This window comes from Hermetia illucens, chromosome 6 (assembly GCF_905115235.1).
Source record: "Hermetia illucens chromosome 6, iHerIll2.2.curated.20191125, whole genome shotgun sequence".
Lineage (NCBI taxonomy): Eukaryota > Metazoa > Arthropoda > Insecta > Diptera > Stratiomyidae > Hermetia > Hermetia illucens.
In genome coordinates this window covers 65,415,705-65,438,164 of record NC_051854.1, presented here as the reverse complement: position 1 = coordinate 65,438,164, position 22,460 = coordinate 65,415,705, and the positions used below count along the sequence as shown (strand labels likewise).

At 40.7% G+C, this 22,460-nt stretch overlaps 1 protein-coding gene across 2 annotated transcripts in view; it reads right to left on the bottom strand.

The window, feature by feature from the left end:
• Window positions 1-21,318, bottom strand: part of LOC119658580 (protein mini spindles) — a 51,637-nt gene extending 30,319 nt beyond the window's left edge. The window contains exon 1 of one of the 2 annotated variants that reach the window (XM_038066031.1): window positions 21,067-21,318. The gene's annotated coding sequence lies outside the window, so the exon portion shown is untranslated. Of the gene's footprint in view, window positions 1-19,972; window positions 20,396-21,066 lie in introns of those variants that run through there. The other variant, XM_038066032.1, reaches the window with a different exon arrangement.
• Between the last annotated feature and the right edge of the window lie 1,142 nt (window positions 21,319-22,460).

Below are 22,460 nucleotides of genomic sequence, written 5' to 3'. Positions count from 1 at the left end.
GTAGCACGTAATATACGCATATATTATGTGATAGTATCCACTTTCAAGTGATATTGACATCCAAAGTCTTGAATTTGCACAGAAGCGACAGCTTTGACCTAGTTTAACTTTGTTACTAATAGTGCGATTTTCAACAAATTTGGCAGGATCATGCTCTATGCTGTAGCTTATATTGCTGCTAGTTCGTGATTCTAGCGGAAACTTAAGGGGGGTTCTCCCGTCAATTACTAAAAATTATAGTAATGTACTATTATTAACTTTATATGGACAGGTATCGGTATGGAGGGTATTTCGGAGCCTAGGCACCATATAGTCGCAGTCTGTTGATTATTCGGTTGGGTAGTTTCTGAGAATGTGTTTGCCAAAGAAATGATCACTTTCAACCCGAGACCTGAGACCACATGACTATATTTGATGAAAAAAAAATGACACCCACGTTTTGCATGTATGGGGACCCCCCTTAAATTCGACGTAAAAGGATGTAACTCACTATATGCGTGAGCATTCACAGTTTCCACCTTTCTACCAAATTTGGTGTCAATCGCTTCAACCGTCTTCGAGAAAAATGCATGTGACGGACAGGCAGACAGTAAACCGATTTTAATAACTCGGTTTATCCCAATATCGCTGCCATCTGGGTTCGATACGCCCAAGGCCGCGGGAACATTTTTCAGCGTCTATCTAACACCGAATCAGACGATGCCGGACTTTCAACGCAGGTTTGATGCTCTGGAGGACGGTATCTGGGGCACAGAAGGGCGCATCTTGGTCGGGGGTGAACTCTCGAAATGGCGACATGAATAGGACTTATAGTCTTAAACACCAGATAAACCCCAACGCTGCGGCTCCCAGGCTGCGACGGATGTTTTCCCGACGTAACCTTTACGCCGGAATCACTGGTGGCCGGGTGACGACTTGTAGAACTCTTCTTGACAATACAACGCCGCGAAGGTGAACACCGCTTTGGCTTAAATGAATTACCCTGATTTTTTTTCCAGATTATTGGATTGGGTAGTTTCCAAAATTGAGTCCTGCCTCCTTTTAAGTGTGTACATTTTGACTTCCTATTCGCGCATTTTGCAATTTACGCCAAAACTATATCATTTTCGAAGTATTAATCGATACCTTTCATGTGATAGTCATACGACTATATTCGGTGAAAAATTCTTAAAACGGTACGTAAATTTATGACACACTGTTTGTCTGGAATTTCGTAGTTCCCATATGTCCACTAAATTTCGTTTGGATCGGTGTAGCCGCTTCGCAGAATCGATTTTACATAAAACCTTAAAAACTGAAGTTAACACAACATTCATTGATTCTGTGGCGGTACGATGTTCGAAGAGTCATCTAATAGTAATTAGAGGGCAGTCTTCTTTTTTCTGCAGTTCTGAGAGCACTCCAATAAACACGACGAATAGTTTTTTTAATGCCACGTAAAATTGAATACTGTGTATAAAGCTCTTCACTAACGAAGGTGCTAAATAAAAGAAAGGATGTTTGCCGTGGTGACTATGATGACTACCCCGGAAAATATTCAACTTGTGCAAAATATGGCGGTGTGTGTAAAAACTAAGGAAATTGCAGCCCAGATTGGACTTCAAAAACAAATATTTGCAGGATTCTGCATACTCATTTAGGTATGATAAAAATTACTCCAAGGTGTTTCTGGTGGATTCCAGTTTGAAAGAAATGACGCGTTGATTGTTGTTAGAAGTTTTTATAGTTTTACTGCGAGAATCAGGAAGCTGTTATTCAATCTGATAAAATGATAAAACTATAACTTAATACTATGATCCATCATCCAAAAAGGTTTCAATGGTGAGGCATCAAAAGGAAAAACCAGTACCAAAAAAGCATTAAGAAGCTCATAGCTAAATTCTTCTTCAGGATTATGAGGGAGGGAAAATTTATAAAGATTAGACAAACTAGAGCTCCCCTATCCAGGAAGTAACCAACTACCTTGTCCAAATTGATAAAGTAAACGGATAGGTGCCTTCTCACATCGAACATTTCATTATCTCAATTATCAAATATCATAATTTTTTTCACTTCTTGATTATTATCATGTGACTTTCTTTAAGGGGAAGTGTTTGTTGAATAAATGATACCTTGCTGAGTTATTCCATGCTAGTTCCTAAATGAAACCATTATAGCATTTCAATATTGCTAATCATTAGACGAAAAGCTCTGAAATTAGAATATGTGGTTTTAATTTTCGAGTTTAGAATTTTGTTTCCTATTTATAAGAAATTTTCTTTTCTTTTCTTTATTTTATCATTAGGTAGAGTAGGTAAATATGTTTACGGACTAAGTTTTGGACTTCCGTACCACATTCCACCCGCTTTAGGCAGCCTGCAAATCAAGGAATTCCTTTCACTAAAAGGAGGAAGATCAGGGGGAAGGAAATTTTAATTCAAAGAACCCCCCGCCATTCAGTCCCCCATCGGTCGAGTTCTAGCTTCTTCGTAACAAGAACCTGAACATAATGGGCAAAACGGGTCTATCCATCAGCGCTCCTCATCATCTTTTGACAACTGTTGTTCGTAGAGAACTCCCTTGTATCTGAGTTAAGTGTCATGCCAACTTCAACTCCAACATTGTCCATTGCAAAACACAGTCAGAGAATCGTGCCTTCCCAATCTTGTGCAGGTAACACTGAAAAACTCCACGCCTACTTAGAAACTGAATAAAGAAATAAGAAAAGAAATAATCAGACCATGATTTCGGTTCAACCACGGGCCTAAGCTGCTGATAAGCCGCGCAATTCATCTGCCTCCCTTGTGTATGTTGTTATTCTTCACCAGCAACCCTCTCTTCCTCTGCACTTGTAAATCCTTTTACTTTGCTTGACAAAAGGGTAACGGAAGTCACTCGCGCGACCACCATCACTACGGATTCTATGACAGTGCGGTAGGCAGACACCACCCCCGAAGCTCCCCGTCTCTGTACTTGCACAAGGCAATTGCGATACAGCTCATCTTCAAGTCCAGGGTCAATCCAAGATATTTAATCCTTGGATTTGCCTCTTCAATAATCTCGCCGATGAATAAGGGACTCAGGGTCGGAATTTTCTTTTCAGTCAAGCTGACTAGTTCGGTTTTTTTCCAGCGTAAGGCTGGAACCCTGAGCCGCGATCGATCCGCTTACCCATCACATGAATGTAACAATGCTTTGTACCAATTTAACAGAATCTCTAACTTTTCTGGCATGTAGAGTCATAGTCGACTTTCGTACGAAGGTCAAGAGGTCCAACCTTAGGATGGATCCCTGTGCTAGATAGCACACCTGTGCTAGATAGAAGCTAGCGTCGTAGATACGACGTGATTTTCATCCTGCTCCGGCCCTCCAGCGTCTCATAGATGAGGAGCGATCTCACAGATAATGCAATCTCACGAAATTAATGGCAGTTGTGATATCAAGCGTTACGACCAGTCAACATCAACGGCTTTAAGGCACAAATGAATGTAATCCACAACCTCCACGGCAGTGTTGGACATATTTGTATGGTAAAGTTGGGCTTAATATCTAATGAGAAAATACAAAGGCATTGTAGGTGTAGACAAAAAAATGTATGTGCATATAAACTCGACATATATTTTCAAGCCTGAAGAATTATTTTGTGAATAGAAAGCACTTGAAAGCAAAGACATAACATATTTTTTTTTCTTCTGTGTTTTTGCCAGTGTCTGTGCTTGTATCAGACATCAGACACATAATGTCTGTGTCAGACGATTGTCTGTTTCAGATGCTTCTGCTTCTTTATCAGACAAATATCTGAGTCTCTCTTAGACATCAGAGTCTGTATCAGACAATAGGTACGCAGATGCCTATGTCTGAACAGGTGGTTGGACAATTAACTCACACAGTATGTGCATATAAATAATTGCCACTTACAAAATACGCATTTATATATGCGTTAAGTTTAAGTTTCTAAATGGAGAGTAGTCCAGCTCATAATAGACATATATATTTTAACGCATCTCAATTCGTTATTTCGGCTGTGCAATCGTCAGCACCTTCCACGGTATTATCAACGGGAACGGGGTCATTTGTTCGATATTAAGTGCACATGCTTCCGGCAAAGTATAGATCCTTCTGATGATTTATATCCGAGTTTTCACGGTTCCCCATCCATCCCGTCGACTAACTCGTGCCTAACAGTGAACTTTGTTTTTGTTCATCCTATTGCAGAGTCTCCTGATCCGTAGCTTGTCATTGTGGTGTGTGCCACCTTCCGGTCGTCTAAATGTTTCACAGGTAGGCAATAGAAGGCTGCCTTTTCCATGTTTATAACGATATTTATGACAGTGTCGGCTGTGACGCTACCATCTCCCGAAGTGTCCTCCAGCGTGGCTCTGCCTGTTCTAAGAGCTTCGATTTCCCGATGTTCACCATTACGTGCCACACTGATGCATGTTGAGAGATAGCGTTAGCTACTTCGAAGGCCACATATTGATGGTGATTCATTGGAAAATCTTCCAGAATTCGAAACCCGCCCACTGATGACACCGCTGATTCCGATGTAAATTCGGGAATGCTTTCTTCGCATCCTGAACTGACATAGTCGCCGAAAAGCGTTATCCTTAACCACCAAAACCCAGTTAAGCCGTCCGAACCCGCCGTCAGGCGCGGTTCCGAACCCAGTGAAAGCAGTTCGTAATAAGACCGGTACTATGAGTTGCTTACCACCAGATCCGGAACGAACTGCGCTAGCAGTGGAGAAAGTTACAATTTGCAAAGCTATTCTAATTTTAAAGTCCGCTTCGGATTCATTTTCTGAGGTTGTTCTGCAATCAGTAACACTGTCGTGAATATGGCCAAGGCAATATTCTACTTCCATTCTATTCTATATTTCTATTCCAGCTTATACAAAAAGTACAGATCTGTTCCAACTTCTGGATCAGGTAGATCATGAGTTTTTCGAATGGGAAAATTCAAAAAAAGTAAGGATTCCTGAGAATAGAAAAATAGAATAACATTATTAATTAGAAGTTAAGTTCGTCGACTAGTTACGATTCCGGGGTCGATATGGATCTCCCATGTAGAGGCAATTACTTTTGCTAATGGCTCGGCTAAGTAGAACTATGTACTAACGTCCAAAATTGTTGCCATACAAACTGTTAGAGGCAAAGCCGTAAGCTTGTCTGCAAAAGCTACCAAATGCAATCTTCAATTCCTAACCTCATTATTTAATATATTATAAATTTTACGAATAAATACATATGCTTAATTCATCTTATATGAAATTCTTTTAAAATGTGCCCGGGGAATTTTTTTTTTACTTTATTGAAAACACTTGGAAATTAGAAAATAAGAATGACAAAACTTTTCTTTTCTAATTTTTGGCCGGCTACTGTATCATTCTTAGATGCGAACATTTTAATCATTATGGTGTGTATTGAAGACCAAGTGTAAAAAAATCAATACATCTGTGCTTCCAGCGGAGGTCACCAATCCGAATGTTATTTTCGCCGCTTAGCCAAATTATATTTCAACTTTATCAACCCTTACTATAATACTACGGGAATATATCTGCTTATCAAAATACTTTGTACCTAAAATAAAATTTCACGGCTATTAACTCAAATAACCCTAATTCGCCAACCTTTCCGTTTATTCCTACTCTTAATGTTCCATAAATTTACATACAAAGTACATTTCCCTCCTACTATGTCACCACTTATACAAAAATAATGCCATCCAACTTCCCATTAAACCCTACAAAAACCTAAGAACATCAAACGGTTAGTGACTTCAAATTCCTGATACTATTATGTTTCTGATTTCTTGTTGACATAATGCAAAACTATTAAGGCCGACAGCATTATGTTGAGAATCTGTACCACCTGAACTCTACAAATGATCGGTACAATACTCAAGGTATGCATGTTTGTTGCGAACAAGATCTCACTCAAGGATTTGAGTGAAAATGCATAATTGCGCAATTTTCTGGCACAAAGAACAATATGTCACGAAGGATTTTAAAAATGTACGTACCAATCTTCCATTATTGTTGAAAACTTGAATAGTCGGTTATGAAACTGGACAGAGTTAGTATTAAATGTTTCTCAATTTACGCCAAAATTATTTTTCTAATTTAAAATATTTACAATACTATTTTTATAAAATATTTCATTCACATAATATAATTAAAACCCGTTAAAGTGCAACATGTTGGATGTCAAAAATTTGACGCAACGATGTCGATGATAAATTGCATAAACAAGCAAAGTAATTTCGAATGTCATAGTTGCACTGTTCTCATGAAATAAGATGAGGTTTCACTTGATATTATTTATAATCGGAAGAACCACTCTCACTATCATAGCTGCATTTTTTAGGGAAAGACATCAGCTTCCTTTATTGCGCTCCATTATCCCAATTAATCATCGTCAATTTAATATATATCACTCAAGTGTAACGCCAACTAAATTCCAATTTTCGAACCGGCGTAATATTTCTTGGTTAATTAATTCTCCCGAATGGATTTCCATCGTATGTTTTTTGGATTAGAGTTGAATCAAGCAACCCATGTATGGATTCGCAATGTAATATCAAGTTTCCATTTAAAGGATTGTTTCGGCGAATAACTGAGTAAATGACGCTTCACAAGTGGTATGTTAGTCGCAGTGGCTAATTTACCTATGTCTACATGCAATGAGTTGCCCTAAGAGCGACTATGCTGTATTAAGTAGCCAATTTACCAGTCTCAATTGGATTTCAATTTCGTGTTGGGAAAAATGCCAATGACTCGACATTGCCTGCCTAAGTAAGCATACTAAAAATTTCAGAAGTGTTTTAATGCAGGCCATATTCGCATGTCACTATTTACAACTGGTCTCGCCTTAAAAATGCATCGCAGAACTGGTAATTTATGAAAATAAGACTCTCATCCTTATTAGGGAAAATATACCAAAGAAATCTATGACAGGCTTTCCTATTTCTATCACTCACATATGTTATTTATTATATTAGGTATATGGTTTGAAACGCTATTAAATAGTTCAAATCGTGATTGGTGAAGGCTAAAATGACGAGAATGAACAATTTCGGATGCATAATTGAGTTAATTGACTAAATATTGGACGCAAAATGAGTCCAGAAATAATTTTCATCCTGGACTAAAATCCAAAGGACTTGTGGTGTCATCCACACAAGTTTCTCCTCGGATAGAACTACCATGAACAATCTGACCACAATATTAAACAAATGGATCTTTCTCCCTGACTTTATAAAATCACAGTAATATGTGATGACCGTGAACTGCATTGCTTTGCCGCATTTCAAGTTTCCAAAATCCATTTAAATTGCTCAGTGAAAATACAAACTAGATTCTGTCTTCAGTCACTTGTCGAAAAAAAAGACAATTTTTTTTGGGTATATGAAGAGGTAGAAAAACGCTCATTCGGAGAATTTTACAATACCATTTCCTCAGTAGATTTTGAAATTCCAATATCAAACAACGCTTATTTTATATGTACCGGAAATGAAAAGAAATATTAGCTTAAACTAATACGGAAGGAGAGCTTAAAAATAGTTTTCATTCGATTAGAGATATCAGTGGGAAGCTACTCATCTAATATAACGAATAGCTTAAGGAGAGTTAATTCCATTCATTTACATCCAACGAAATTTATGCATTTAACATCGATAAAGCAGTTAGAAATCTATACTCTTTTGACGATGCCATGGTGAGGGAGCTCAGTAAGAAAGATCCTCTAAGGAACCAGAGCTGACACCTGAAGCTAAGCGGTAATCAAAAACCCCAAGCTAGGATATGAATATCTTGCCGAGTGCTAAATGGTCACAAGAATAAGATGTGGCTGTGAACCGTAAACTCTAGGTACCAGGCGTCCTCCAGTTCCAACTAGCCTGTCTTGGCAAAAACGGGTTCTGCCGGGGTCGACTTACTTTCTTCGGCAAAATAACATGGCAACTATATAAACCTAAAAACTTGAAAATGAAACAAAAAAAACTGAGTCTAGACCCTTGACTCAAATTCTCCACTTATTCAAATGGAAACCAATTCAATTAGGAAAGAATCGTCCACAGATCCTCGGCTAAGAGCAAACCGAAGTGGCGTCGGTCCTCTGACGATCCCAACTCATTGGTCTAGAAGGGAGCAAAGAGGGCTACGCGACGCGTAGGCAGCAATACACACTTGAGTGACAATGCGTGACGCGGACTGGTTTGTTCACTTATCAAAGTATTATATCATCTCATATCAGCTGCTTATAGTGGGCTAAGGCGCTAGTGAAATATGTGGAAGTCAGATGCTTAAACTTCCGACATCCTAACTTCTTGTATGCCAATGGAAGTGATAGATCCCGCGTGGTTTCGAAAATCTTAGTTAACGACCTATGTGATGGCAACACCAAAACGACCAAACTGATCATAGAAAGTTAATAGGAAGATAAGGAAATTCTTTGATATTCTACCTATTTCCCTTATGACGTTGTGGTAGTTTCCTCCAACAATGAACAAATTTTCTTCAACGTGGTCAGACGAGAGGTCATCAACATTACGATGGCATTGTGGCTCTTGTCGTACAAAACAACGTACAAAATAGAACTGCGCCCCCCGAACTACGATCCCTGGGAAGTGCATCAAATCTATTGCTGGAATTCAGAAAACAACCCAGATGATCACAATTAGCATGAGAGAAGCTTTCAAAGAGATCTGCTCGCTCAATACGATAAAGGAGGATAAAATAGTATGGTGGAACTCCAATTTAGCAAATCGGAGGAGAATGTCAAGCGTGCTCTTCAACCGAGCTCTCTCTCCGATTCAACCGGTAGCTGGAATCGGTGCAAAGAAGCTCATAACGCTCTCTAAAGAAGAGCATAAGTTCCGCTAAACAATCATCGTAAAGACGCCTTTACGAAGTGACTAACTCTCCGCCTATATATATTATCTACGTTTACAGAGCGGGAAGTGCACAGAAAAGGAAGAAGAAATCGCAAACAATTTCTTGAAGTGTACTTTCCAGGCAGCACCCAGAATCTGCATACATACAACAACCAAAAGATTGGACTCTGGCATGCAAGGTAGTATCACTGCGCGAGACATTTAACTCGTTCCATAGATACAAATCTGCGGATTGTAATTATCTATATTCCAATTAACTAGGCGTAATGTGAATATGATATTTATTCCCAAAAAAGGACACGGGCACGAATCGAGAAAAATACACAGATACAGAAGTCTATTGAGGCAGGATGTCTTAGGAGTTGTCCATAGGAAAGGGTTCTCTCTCCTCCTCGCTCCCGGTAAAGGAAACTTTGCTACGACTACTAGAGAGCACACACAAAGGTCTTCGCACATGCATTTGCGAACGATCTAGTCGTAATAATTATTAGCAAGTTTGCGGGCACAGTATGTCACTGCTTGAATGCAACTTTGCATGTAATCCACAGCTGGGGGCTTCGCAACGGACTCACAGTGAACGCTAGGAAGACTTCACCAGCAAAGTTAAGTGGGACAGTTACTACTACAGTTAAACTATCCACAATATCAGAGGCGAAAATCCATCTAGGACAGTCAAGTATTTAGGAGTACATTTCGATTCCAAAATAACGCGGAAACACCATATCCAGAAACGATATCAGAAACCCTACATGCAAAAGGGGGGTGTACATTTTTTTTCACCGAGTATAGTCATGTGTTTTTTTGAAAATTTGAACGTTTATTTAAGAAAGACATGTACAATAGTATTATTGCCCATTGAATCTATGAATTTTTCGCATCATTCTGGCAACTTGTCCATTCCATCCCAAAAGAACTTGCCCCGGTTTGGCGGCCAAGAATGAATCAAGCCAGTTTTTGATATCCTGTTCTGATGTGAATCATATTCCAGTGAGGGTGTGCTGCATCGATCGGAATAAATGATAATCGGACGGGGCAAGATTTTGGCCAAAAGGCCCCAGCCGCTGTTTTCCAAATAGTGTTTGTGTTGCCACATGAGGCCGAGCGTTGTCATAATGGAAAATTATGGACTCATTTCTGCTCGCATATTCCGGGCGTCTTTCGGCTGTTGCTCTCTTCCAACGGATTAATTGTGATCGGTAGCATTCGCCATTGATGGTTTCACCCGGTTTTAGCCCCTCATAATACAGCACACCCTTCAGATCCGACCAAATACAAAGCATTACCTTCGCGCCATGGATATATCGGCTGTGTCGTTGATTTGGCTGGTTGGCCGGGTTTCACATATGATTTTTTGCGCGTCGGGTTGTCATAATTAATTCATTTTTCATCAGTAACAATCCGATGCAAAATGACTTTCTTTTGTGGCGTTCCAGCAGCATTTCGGACATGCAAAATCGCCTTTCAACATAATTAATGTGGTACCCAATTTCCTTGCTTTTAAATATACCCGGCTGCTTTTAAACGTTTTGAAATGGCTGCCTGAGTGACTCCCAAAGATCTTGCGAGCTCTCCTTGTGTTTGGCAACAAACAATCTTCATCGAGTAATGCTTCCAATTCATCATCTTCAAACTTTTTTGGCTGCCCAGAAAGTTCTTCGTGTTCCAAGTCGAAATCACCACTTTTAAATTGTGCAAACCAATTTCGGCACGTTCGCTCAGCTAGAGCATGTTCACTTTAAACTTCCACCAAAATACGATGACTTTCAGCAGCAGTTTTCTTCATATTAAACTAATGAAGAAGAACTCGCCGCAAAAACACTTTTCCAGGCACAAAGTTCGACATATTAGGGTGAAAACAATTATTGTTCACACTTCAAATGAATGGCATATACTGAAAAAGACGCATAGTGTAAGTAGCTTTCCAAGGCATGTTCGGGATATTGGAACGATGGAATAATCTAATTACGCCGTCTCTTAGTAAACAGCACGAATTAAGTTATGTATATTACCATATTTATTACAAGTAAATTTTCCAGATATTAAATGGAAACACCCCTTAACTTTATTCTAGTATCATCAATATTGCATATATGCAGTAAATATAGACTATAGAAATCATACTATTACTAACAGAGTTATAATAGAACAAAGTTGTCACTTTTGTGCAAATTTCTTGCATTTTATGACTTTGAATGTCAGCATCATACTAAAGTGAACGGTTTGAACGATTAGGGCAAATCTTAAAAGTAGCAGAACCTTATGTACTCTGTAGTATTGATAATAATATGCAGTCTTAATATACTGATATTTCAAATTTCGCTGATTCTATTAAATTTTTCTGAACATCGCGCACAGATGCACTTCGCTACAATTCGCAATTATGTAACATCCGGTGAAGTTGCATTTCTCATGAGTGAAATGGCAAGCCACCATTGCATGCCGATACGGTTTACTGCTAAAAATAGAAATAAAATCGCCTTTGCCATCAATGCACTCAAATGAAGTAAATCCTTTGCAGTAGATGGTTTTCCCGCACAACTGTTGTTCCTTGTTTCCCTTTTACGGCTGCTGCTCCCACTTATTAATGTAACACGGGAAAATGCAGAAGTCGTGAAAGAAGTGAACTTGATTCATATGAGAGTCTCTACATTTCCTGGACAAAAAGAACAATTAACAGAGATCATAATGGCATTTAAATGATATAGACTGCGATCCACACTTGCATATCAGAATTTAAAGCACTGAAGAAGGGAACAGTGGGCTCCCGAGAAAAATATCTTCACATAATAAAAATTCCTTTACTCAAAAACGATACAAATTTCCTTTTTCCAAACAGCCAATTATGGATAGTCGACTCTTGATTTTTTTATGACGTTACATTGCAATATTCATTTGGAATCACTTTGCCAAATCTTCAAATCATATCACTCGGCAGTTGCATGCTACTTCGATGCTGTGCGCCTTCTGGCTATTCCCAAACCTATACCGCTTTGAGTATCTAGAAGAGATTCAACGTGAATCAATCAAATCATCAATCGAACTGCCGGACGATAAAGATCTCCACGAACTTTCTTGATGAAAAAGAGCCAAAACCAAGTCCATTCGCGATACACTTTCAACAAAAAATGCGATATCAATTTCTTCTTTGCATAGTTTATGGTCAGTGCTTAACTTTTCGGCTTCAGCGGAATTCTAGTGCATCACGCAAGAACTTAATTGCGGCGGTCAGTTGAGTATTCCAGTATTCCAGATTCTTTTATAATTTTTTTAAATATGAGAAAAACTTCTCATACCGGACAGAATTGATTTCTGAGCATGGTTGGAACTATTTGGAGTTGATTTAGGGAACATTTTTATGATGTAACTGGAGGTCGGACAGCTAATGATGGGTACCTGAGTCAAATCAGAGATCACGGGCGAGCACAAGATTGTTGTGCAAATAGTTATATTATGATAATAATATTGCAGCATTGCGATAGTTCCCACTCTGAACCAAAAGTAAGCAATTTAAAAACAAGTGCCCAGGAATAAAATAAAAATGTAGATGACGTTGAACTGTCTCCCATATAACTCATATTACCTAGGATTTAATTTCAAAATTTTCTAAATGTCGAATAGTTTGGAATGGGGGCGAATCTAGAGTGTACGCAAAGTGACAGTCTGATGAAATTCAGGTTTATATTTTAGAGTACTTTTCCTTTTCCTTTTACATTTTCCTGTTGACTTGCGGGTATCCCCGAAATAGCCAGCCGTTTTCGCCACTTCTTCAACTTCCAATTGCACCAATCATAATATTTCGTGTCGATCGCATAAATGGTCATCTTAAGGAGCCATGTTTTGTGAATGAGTTGTATGGAGATGAATGAAGTTCCCAGCCTAAATCGAAAATTGTGTTCTGGGGAGTTGTCATGAGGCGGAATGACTTTCTGAACTCCCGCCTTCTGTTTTTCTCTCTCTAATCACATCGCGTTCCTAGGAGCATTTTTTTTTTGGCAACGTTGCACCCTGACGGTGTGAGAAACTGCATATCTTACCCACAGTCCTTCTTTTTGTTCTTTCGGACATGAAATAGATTGTTAACCATGGAGGTTACGCTTTGCGTAGAACGCTGATAACTGTCCCGGGTCAACACATGATTTTTTGTGCTTCGTTATTGTGGAAAATCCAACCCTGACAATTTGACACGAAGAATCCCAGTATGATATCTCTTATTATGTTAGTTTCGAGTGAAACTCAGTTCTTCTCCTTGCGCATTTCTTCCAATGCATATAAATATACTGAAAATTCAAAGCATGTATTTCAAAACCACTTCGTGCTTTTCTCGATGATCATCAAGGCAGCGCTATAACGCCACACCTCGTCGTCCTTTTTATAGGAACTGTCAAGCGGGACATACAACCTCCAGCGTTCCTAGCGTCTCAAAATAATGATAAAGTCTAGCAACTCAGTGAAAAGTGAAATGATCGCCTCAAGTGTTTGCGAATGAATCTGAATAAAGCAGCCAATGGGAAAGAAACTTTTATGAGGTGCTCTACCAGTAGCGCGGTCGTTACAAATATAAGGCTCCTGATTTCGAGTGCTGTGATGACTGGTAACTCGTAATAGGCGCTGATATGTAGAAACGAATTCTATCATCTAATCGATTGATGTGCAGAGTTTACATTGCCCGAAGAATTCTTTAAAAAAGGCAAGTACAGCATCTCTTGCCTACTAGGGGACCCTCTGCAGAACGAGCTAGCCGACTTCTTCCCGAGCTGTTCTACTGCTCAGTGGTGCATATGCGATTACACTGCAAATTGTGTCCAAAAAGTCTCTAGCATGTATATGGCGATTATCGTAGGCTAAATCCTTCAACCATTCCTGACCGATTGCCTATTACACACATTCACAATGCTTTCCTTGCAGGCGGAATAACTACTTTTACTATGCTCGATTTAATCTCTATGCGCAATCAATTCCCTGTATTCGGGGGACATTCAAAAGACGGCCATTATTGCACCATTGAGCTCCTTTGACTTTCGATCATAACGTTTGGTAACATTAGTCAAACGTGAATTCTATATCGATAAAGTCCTCATCTTCTCAGAAACTCATGAAAAGCACCTTAAACAGCAGCGGTTGCTTGGCTCGAAGGGCCATGGCCTATCAATAAAAATGCACAAAAACTCAAACGCACTTTTAGGGAATAGTAAAAAAAACTGATCAGCTTTTCTGGACTAGAACTACTATGTCGGCATTCAACAATTGCAAAACCGTCCTTGCCAACACAACTAGTGCGACGGCGTCCCAATTCGTTCCAACACCGGATGAATAGATGCGGCGACGCATCCTAACAGCAAGTTAAAGGGTTTTCTCCAGAAAATTGAGAGAACCAGAAGCTTGCTGCAATACATACTATCGAGAGTCAATTCAAACAATTGAATATTTTTTCGTCATATTATCGAGGGCAGAAATTTTACCATCAGAAATAACCAAAAGCCATTACTACTATGCAGCTGCAATAACCGCACCGTTTTCGAACACCAGAAATTCTAACAACAGATCAAGGCACTCAATACAAGGAACATTTGTTTACAGCTTTGACTTGCTTTCTAAGATGTAGTCGCACAATTGCCTACCATTCATGGTAGGTAAACGTTTAAAAATTCAAAAGTAAAGGAAATACACAGAGATGTTCTTCAGACTGCCCTGATCTTTTTAGTCTTTTTGTCGCCTTTTTTATTAAACACATCATCATCGTCCATCAGTTTTTCATCAGTCCATTTTTGGTGGATTGACTTACAGTAGACTGACGAAATACTGATGATGAAAAGTCAACTATAAGTTTTGTCTCAATAAATGCGATCATTGCAACTCGCCCCAACATCAAACCACCGCAAGACGATACCGCAAGTTTTGTTAAAAAACTTGACTTGGCTCGAGCTCTGGCGACGGCTACTCGAAGTCAACACCACGTCGCCTGACAACGCCTTAAGCGTCACCACTTTGTCGATACAGGCCCTGAAGTCTGTTTTTTGCAACTCTCTGAAATCCGTTAAGCATGATGTTCAGTACCATATCTACACTACTGATTCCTCTATCTTTGTAAGGCGTGTCCATTACTACCGCAGAAGCGTACATCTTGTAGCGGGCGTCTAAATGCCCAGACGATTACAGACTGATACCCCATTTCACTAATCCACGATTTTGGGTACTCGATCGCAAACTACCGTATTTTCTCGACCTTGGACTTAGCCAAGGCATAGCATCAAATTCCTGCAGTTCCTGAAGACATTCCGAAAAAGGCAATATGCTCACCTTTCGGATTCTTCGAGTTCACTAGAATGATTTTTGGAGTGAGTAACGCGGCGCAAACATTTCAGAGATCCATCCACTGCGCACTTTTGTATAATTTATTTGGATGATGTTCTGGTCGCGCCTTTCTTTGAGTTCGATAACTTAGAGCACCTCGAGTGAATTTTTCAATGTCTCCTTGAGGCCGGTGTAGTACTTAAAGTTTGAGAAATTCAAACTCTTACAGTATGAGGTTACATTCCTGGGCCACTTGATTCCCGTGCAGGCAGATTGGATCCAGTCAAAGTGCAAGTGATTTCCAGCTTCTCGCTTTCGAGAGCAGTTAAGAATCTAAGAAGGTTCTTGGGCACGCTAAACGTCTGCCGTTGTTTCTCGCCCAAGGCCGCCCACAGTCAATCGATCCTTAAAGCCTACTTTTCTGGACCAAAGGCTTTCGACGAGGGATTTGTTGTCGTGACTGGATGTCGGACTCAGCTGTGAATGAGTACCTGAGTCAAATCATGGTAATAATTTCGGGCGAGCGCAATGCTGACCACAATACCTCCTACAGTACACTCTAGTGTACCTTTACGGTCTTGAATGAAGTGCTTTAATACACTTCAAGGCTCTGATCCAATATGGATTGTTGCGCCAGCGATTATTATTATTAAAGGCTCCCGGCTGACTGCGTAGTCCCACAAGCTGTCCACGCATTTGAGACCACTAAGCAGCAGCTGGTGGGAGCTACACTTCTGGTATTCTCTCAGAAAGATGCACCCATAGACGTATTCGTCCACTCCTCAGACATCGCCATAGGTGCTGCCCTTCACCAAAAGGTGAACCAAATTTGGCAGCCGTTAAGCTTCTTTTCCAAGCAACTAAATCCCACTCAACAAAAGTACACTAAAAACCATGAGCTGTTAGTCTACATCTCGCAATTAAATTTTTCCGGTATTTCATTGTGTTCACGGACGATAAGCAACTCATATTTGCTTTGAAACAGGCCCGAATAAGCGTACCTTCGCCTCATGTTTGCTTTGAAACAGAAGACCGAAAAAGCGCGCCCTTGCCAACTCCGGCACCTCAGCTTTATCTGCCAGTTTTCTTCCAACAGTCAACACGTATCTGGAAAAGATAACGTGGTTGCTGACTCTTTGTCACGTGTTGCAGAGGTCAAGATCCCCGCCACCATTGATTTTCTAGCAATCGCGTTACCACAAAGTACTTTTAGCCGTCCATGAACAAAAACAATAATTTTTGGGCCAGGCAATGCATCGCATGCCAAAAGAACGAACAGCCAATCGCGAGGAATTTGCTGCAAGTCCCGCGGAGCTGGTATACGGGGAGAACCTGAGACTCCCAGCTTGGGAGCGTTTAACTGTCAAAACGAAATTTTGAGGAGGTAATTATTTAGGAAATACTTCATGTAGTTGTACGTATTGTATGCAATGTGATTTAATGGAATATTCTTTGTTCCTTAGCTGATTTGACATTTCATCTCAATGATTTGAAATCGTAACGTGAAGGCGATCGAAAACTGACGTAACGATCGCGATTAGACGAAAACCTCAAACGGAACACTTCCCGGACCTCGTGAACGTCAAACGGAACACAGCTTAAGTCGGACCTTAATACAACCGTCATTGCCACATTGTCATGAATACTACTCAAGGTTGTCCACATGGTGGGGTACTATCGCATGCTAACAAATACTGGAATACAAATCCAGAGTTATGTGGACGACATTGTTTTAATCTGTAGCTTGGTCACCTGCGAGCCATAAGGTTACATAATATGAAGGTGAAACGAGAAACAGAGGTCAAATATTTGGGAATTACGCTAGACCAAAAATTACTCTGGAAGACACATGTCGGAAAGCCACGAGGGCTCTGATGACTTTTAGATCCATACCAGGAAAAAATGGGGATGCAGTCTGAAGATACTACTTTGGATATATACTGCAATAGTAAGGCCAACGATTACCTATGGGGCGGTAATCTGGACGGAAAGAACCGGACTCAGCACACAAGCCAGGGAATTACGCAAGCTCCAAAGACTGACTGGCGTGTGTATCAGTGGGCCAATGAGGACATGCCCAACGGCATCCCTGGAGGTCCTTCTGGGATTAACCCCTTTCCATCTCTACATACAGATGTGGGCAAGGAGGGCGGAAATATTCAGGATGGCCGGGAGTATCGGTGAGGCGGGAAGCTGCCTAAATCGAAGGAAGATTGATATTCTTTCTAAGCGGTATCCCGAATTACTGATACCAAGGGATAACATGACAATGAGGTTCCACTTTGCTAAGTTTAAAACACGTTGGAGTAACAAGGCAAACTGGGAAAGCGTGGCTGGAACATACGGCTTAAACTAGCAACTGATAACTTGGTACAATGGCGGATCCCTCAGAGGGAGCGGGTGCCGGTGTCATTGGTCCAAAAAAAATGTTGTTCAAGCCATTGGCAGAGGCAGGTACACTAGTATGTTCCAGGCGGAAATATACGCCGTAGACCGATGTGCATCATTTAATCTCCAAAGGAACTACAGGGGGCAGAACATTGCTATTCTCACCGATAGCCAAGCAGCGATCAAGGCACTTAGGTCCCACCAGGTGAACTCTAAACTGGTATATGCATGCCTTGAGAGACTGAATACACTCGGCTCGTCCAACAAGGTGTGGATGCTTTGGTTTCCAGGTCATGTTGGTTTCGAAGGTAATGAAACAGCGGACGAACTAGGCAAGAAGGGAGGAGGGACGCCTTTGGACGGGCCAAGATCCTTTTGTGGAATCGGAAACCGTTTCATGGCTATGACACTAAGAAATGAAGAGGAACCGTTGAGGGAGCTGGGCGGGCCTACCAGGGAACAGTCCAGGGTGCTTATTGGGAGATACTCTCTCTCTCTCTGATTCTCACTGGTCACTGTCGGCTAAACTATAACCTAGGGAAGCTAGGGATATCTACGGACACTGCCTGCAGGTTTTGTGCGAAGTGAAATGAAACCTCTGTACACGTCCGAACTAGCGGAGAGTTGGTCGAGGCATCTGGGAGAACACTTGAAAGATCTGGAAGTAGGAAATAGACTAAAGTTCCTGACGGCTATAGGCTTGCTTGAAATACTATAATTAATAGGCACACTGTAACCAGTAAACGGGGTACAATAGTTTTTAAGGATGCAGTGCGACTTTCCCTTAACAGAATAATAATAACACAAGCGGATTATTCGGTCTGTTCAAGGACGAATCTTGATTTCAGCTAGGGATAGACTGTTGTGCAGCAAGCAGCAAACAACATGCGTGACGAAAGCATGAATGGAATGAGTCGTCCGCGATTTCTAAAAACAATTTTTTACGGCAAATCAGTCTATGAGGATTGGAAGAGTGTGGTGTTTTGAGCTCCTACCAAAAAACGAGTGACCAATTCGGAAGAGTATTATCGGCAGTACCCTTGTCACGTAAGTCACTTGCTTCGCTCTCTTCAAAACTTTATGAATGGTGTAACAATTAATGTAGGTGAAGCGATAAATCAGCTTCAGTTTTCCACCAATAAAGACAAATCTTTCTATGAGCGAAGAAATTATGAAGCTGAAAAAGACGAAGGATCAACGAACAAAACAGAAACTATTCCTTTAATTGACCTTTCTTCTTTGTAGAAATAAATTGTTTAAAAAACTCAACAACGTTTCACTCAACTCGATATGCGACTTTCTTTCAAGAATGATTTCCATAACACCCCTAATAACTACTATTTATCCCAGATCTTCTTTCCTACCTTCACCGGAACTCGGACACGGTTCATATCCTATTCGTGACCTATTAAAATAAAAATGAGTAGGTCGTTCTGAGTCATCCTAAGAAATCTTCACTATCATATGTGTTGGTTAATTCCGCTCCTTTTCCTACCTAAAGAGGTAAATTTTGTTGTCTATGCGTCATGTTATTTAGGTGTGAATCCTATCGTCATTTTCGTCATCCCATTATCAGATTAATCTTTTTATGTTTTTCTCAATATGTGACCCAATCACTGCCACTTTCGCCCTAGTCATTTTCGGTCAACATAAACTGCAATTTGAAAATAAGTCAGCCCAGATCATGATGATGTCGCTTCAAAATTTATGATGCTTTACAGTTTTTGAACACGGGCCAACTTTCAATTCCATAAGGATATTGATGAGAACCGATATTAAGTGCCATAGTATTCCTGCATGTCAAATCTGATAATGGTAGTAGAAAGGAATCAGTAACACCTCCATTTAACTTATTGGATCCACTTCTTCCGCAATAGGTGGACAAATGCCCAAGTTCACTAATGCAACCGGAAAATCAGAGACGAGAAAACACCGTCCTATAGCGAAGAAGCATTGCATTTCGCCCTAAAATAGCAGACCCTATGAACAAGCATGAGTGCATATTGGCAGCAACAACACCAACTCCGGCGCGAGACAAAAACTTCCATTCATTTCAAATTCTATTTTTTCCTCGCTGACTCTTCCCTGCTTCCATTCAAAACAAACGCAACAATATTTTGCCGGAGGTTTTTATGAAATAATTATTTGTTGGCATTGTCACAGACAAGCGTCATAATGCGAACAATTTTTGCGGCCCCCGTGCCTCCGCGACCGACTTTTGCATGGACAAGAGGACGCAAATGGGAGTAGAATCCGCCCACACCGCTCTCTCTCATTGACGCTCCGATATTTTCCATTTTCATTAATGTTTACAGATCAGAGCTAGGCGGAAGGAAACTGATTGGAAAAAGTTGAAGACGTTCGCGCTCCAGAGAACCGTGAACACGTTAATCAGTAGGCCATTAGGTGAGTCTATTTTTACCTGGATGCGAAGATATTGGGCAAGTTGCAATCCTCAGTCGGGCAGCTTAGCTTGCAAGACACCGCACGGAGCGTAGATAAGAAAACCGGACTTAGAATTCGATCGAACTGATGCGATTTGCAGGCTTGAATCGCACGAGTTATTCGTCATCACAAAATTGATTTTTCACTTGGCAGGCAGTTTATATTTAGTTGCAAATGCTTGTTACTCCACGGGCTGCGATCCACTTGGCGATCGAAAATCGACCGAGTTCACTCCTCAATTCACTTCTGCACCTCAACGTTGAGTTTTTTCATCGCACCAATTTCCACTTGGGGTCGCAAATCAGAGAAGAGTTATGGGAATCTGCGGTGAAAACGCGAACAGAGGCGGAGATGTACCTTCACGGAGTCTTGCTAGTGACAACTGCCCGTCTCCGAACGAGGCAATAGGACAACATGAAATCACACGCCGCTCCAAAGCGCATAGTGAGACTGCGCCGATTGGCATCTACTTTGACATTTGCAATCCCAGCGTATTGATTTCCATGCGAATTGATTTTTCCGGGTTTGTTTTTGTTTTGTCCACAATTCCTGCTTTAACTTTACCCACTCCATCGCTGGGAACGTTCAGAGGCAGACACTAACTAGCCATGAATGCGTGTACAACCAATGCTCCTCCTAAATGCAGCGGGAAAGCATCGAAAGCCGCACAAGAGGCAGAGGCAGACGAGTGGCTGCCTTTCCACCGCACCGTGTTATTTTTGGACATGCGAGCCAAGAGATTTGGAAACTGCAACAGCAATGCGACCGGCCCAAGAGCTAATCGCATCGTAAGCGGGGCGCTGGCCAAATTAATTTCGCTTTTTTCTAATCGACTTCCAAACGCGAGCAAATCCCAACGCTGTAACGGTTTCTTTCATTTTCCCATGTCAGCTGTGGCTTTTGTTTGGTCCAATTGTTGGAAAAACGGGTTCGAAGCAGGACTACTGCACTTTAACTGTATACGCAAACGGAACACCAAATACATTCCATTCCCAGCAACGACCCGAAAATTTCAAATTGACCACCCAAACCGACGTTCTCGCTAAATTCCTATGCTTCCGATACACTCACCTTCCTTCGCCGTTCCCTCCGCCAGAGTTTTCGCTTCACTGTTTCTGCACTTCACCTCACTTTTGATACACAATCACAATTCCACAGCAATATTCACTGCGTCAATTATAGAAAACATGAAAGCAATCACGTCGCTGCACCGCACAGGAACAGTTATGCAGTTTAAACCTTCCAGATTTGTTCTTTCACACCGAGACGACGACGTCCATTTCTTCGTCCCGTACGCAAAAAAGTCCGATTTGAAAATTTCTTCTTCTTCACACCGGATTGGAGGTGATTTTAAACAGACGACACCCGACAGCATTACCACATTAAATGGTGCTACGCGAAATTACAGACATTGTTTCGAGCAGTCATTCATCGGAACTTCTGTTAAATTTTCATAAATATGAGGAGACGCAATGTTTTAGTCGTCGATGAAAATGTCAGGGTGACAATCAGTAAAATAAACACGAAGAATGCAGACACAGTGGATGCATTACGATAAATAATTCTACACTAAAACGATATAAATATGATGTATAACGGACAACGAATTTGAATTTATCGTACCATTGTGTTTGAAATGAAATACACAGCAATAAGTAACTGCTTACTACAAACTAAAACTTTTTAGATTTATTCGATTGCAATTTGGAAGGCAAATCGATCAAAATTGCAATTTATCAATCTAATTCAAGCAAAAACAAATTAATTATAGACACCGCTTCTGCCGCCATTATTTTTTTTTTTATTATTCCATTTCCAATAGGTCAGAAGCAACTCACATAGCACTGCGGAAGTGAATTTCATTACTTTCTCCGCTAGAAACACGAAAAACTTTGCTGTAATCTAATCAAAACGTTTTTCTTAGAAAGTAGTCGAGCAAACAGCCTTAAATAAGGCGCACCACTTTCCTCTACTTGTTTCCTAAAACGAATCCTATGCAGGGCGTTTCAACACAACCGGGCAAATGGTAGGCCAAGTAATTCTAAGCAAAAAATGTTAAGTGACTTTGTTTTCGATATCTTAACTTTAGCTGTCACAGGCATTTTAATTTTTTTTCAATCGTCTTTGAAATACTAAAATCACAATAACTCGTAAACTGCGATAATTAAGTAATTGGAAGTAAACGCGGAACTGTAGCTAGATAGTAGGTATCAGTGGCCGCTCCGAGGAGCCCAATTAGCACTGTGGTGCGCCGTTTTGATGCCACAAACTCCTAAGACCGTGACTGCTATTATGGAAGCAGGGAGTCAGAGTCTAGCCAGCTCGGATCTTCAGAGCTAGCCCGTAGCATTTACGAAGGAATGCGCTATCCCACCCTCCAGCTAGAAATCTCTCTGAGGTCCCCAAAGAATGGTTTACCCAGTGTCCGTAACCTGACTCTAGCTAAAGCTTGGCAATCGCAGAGA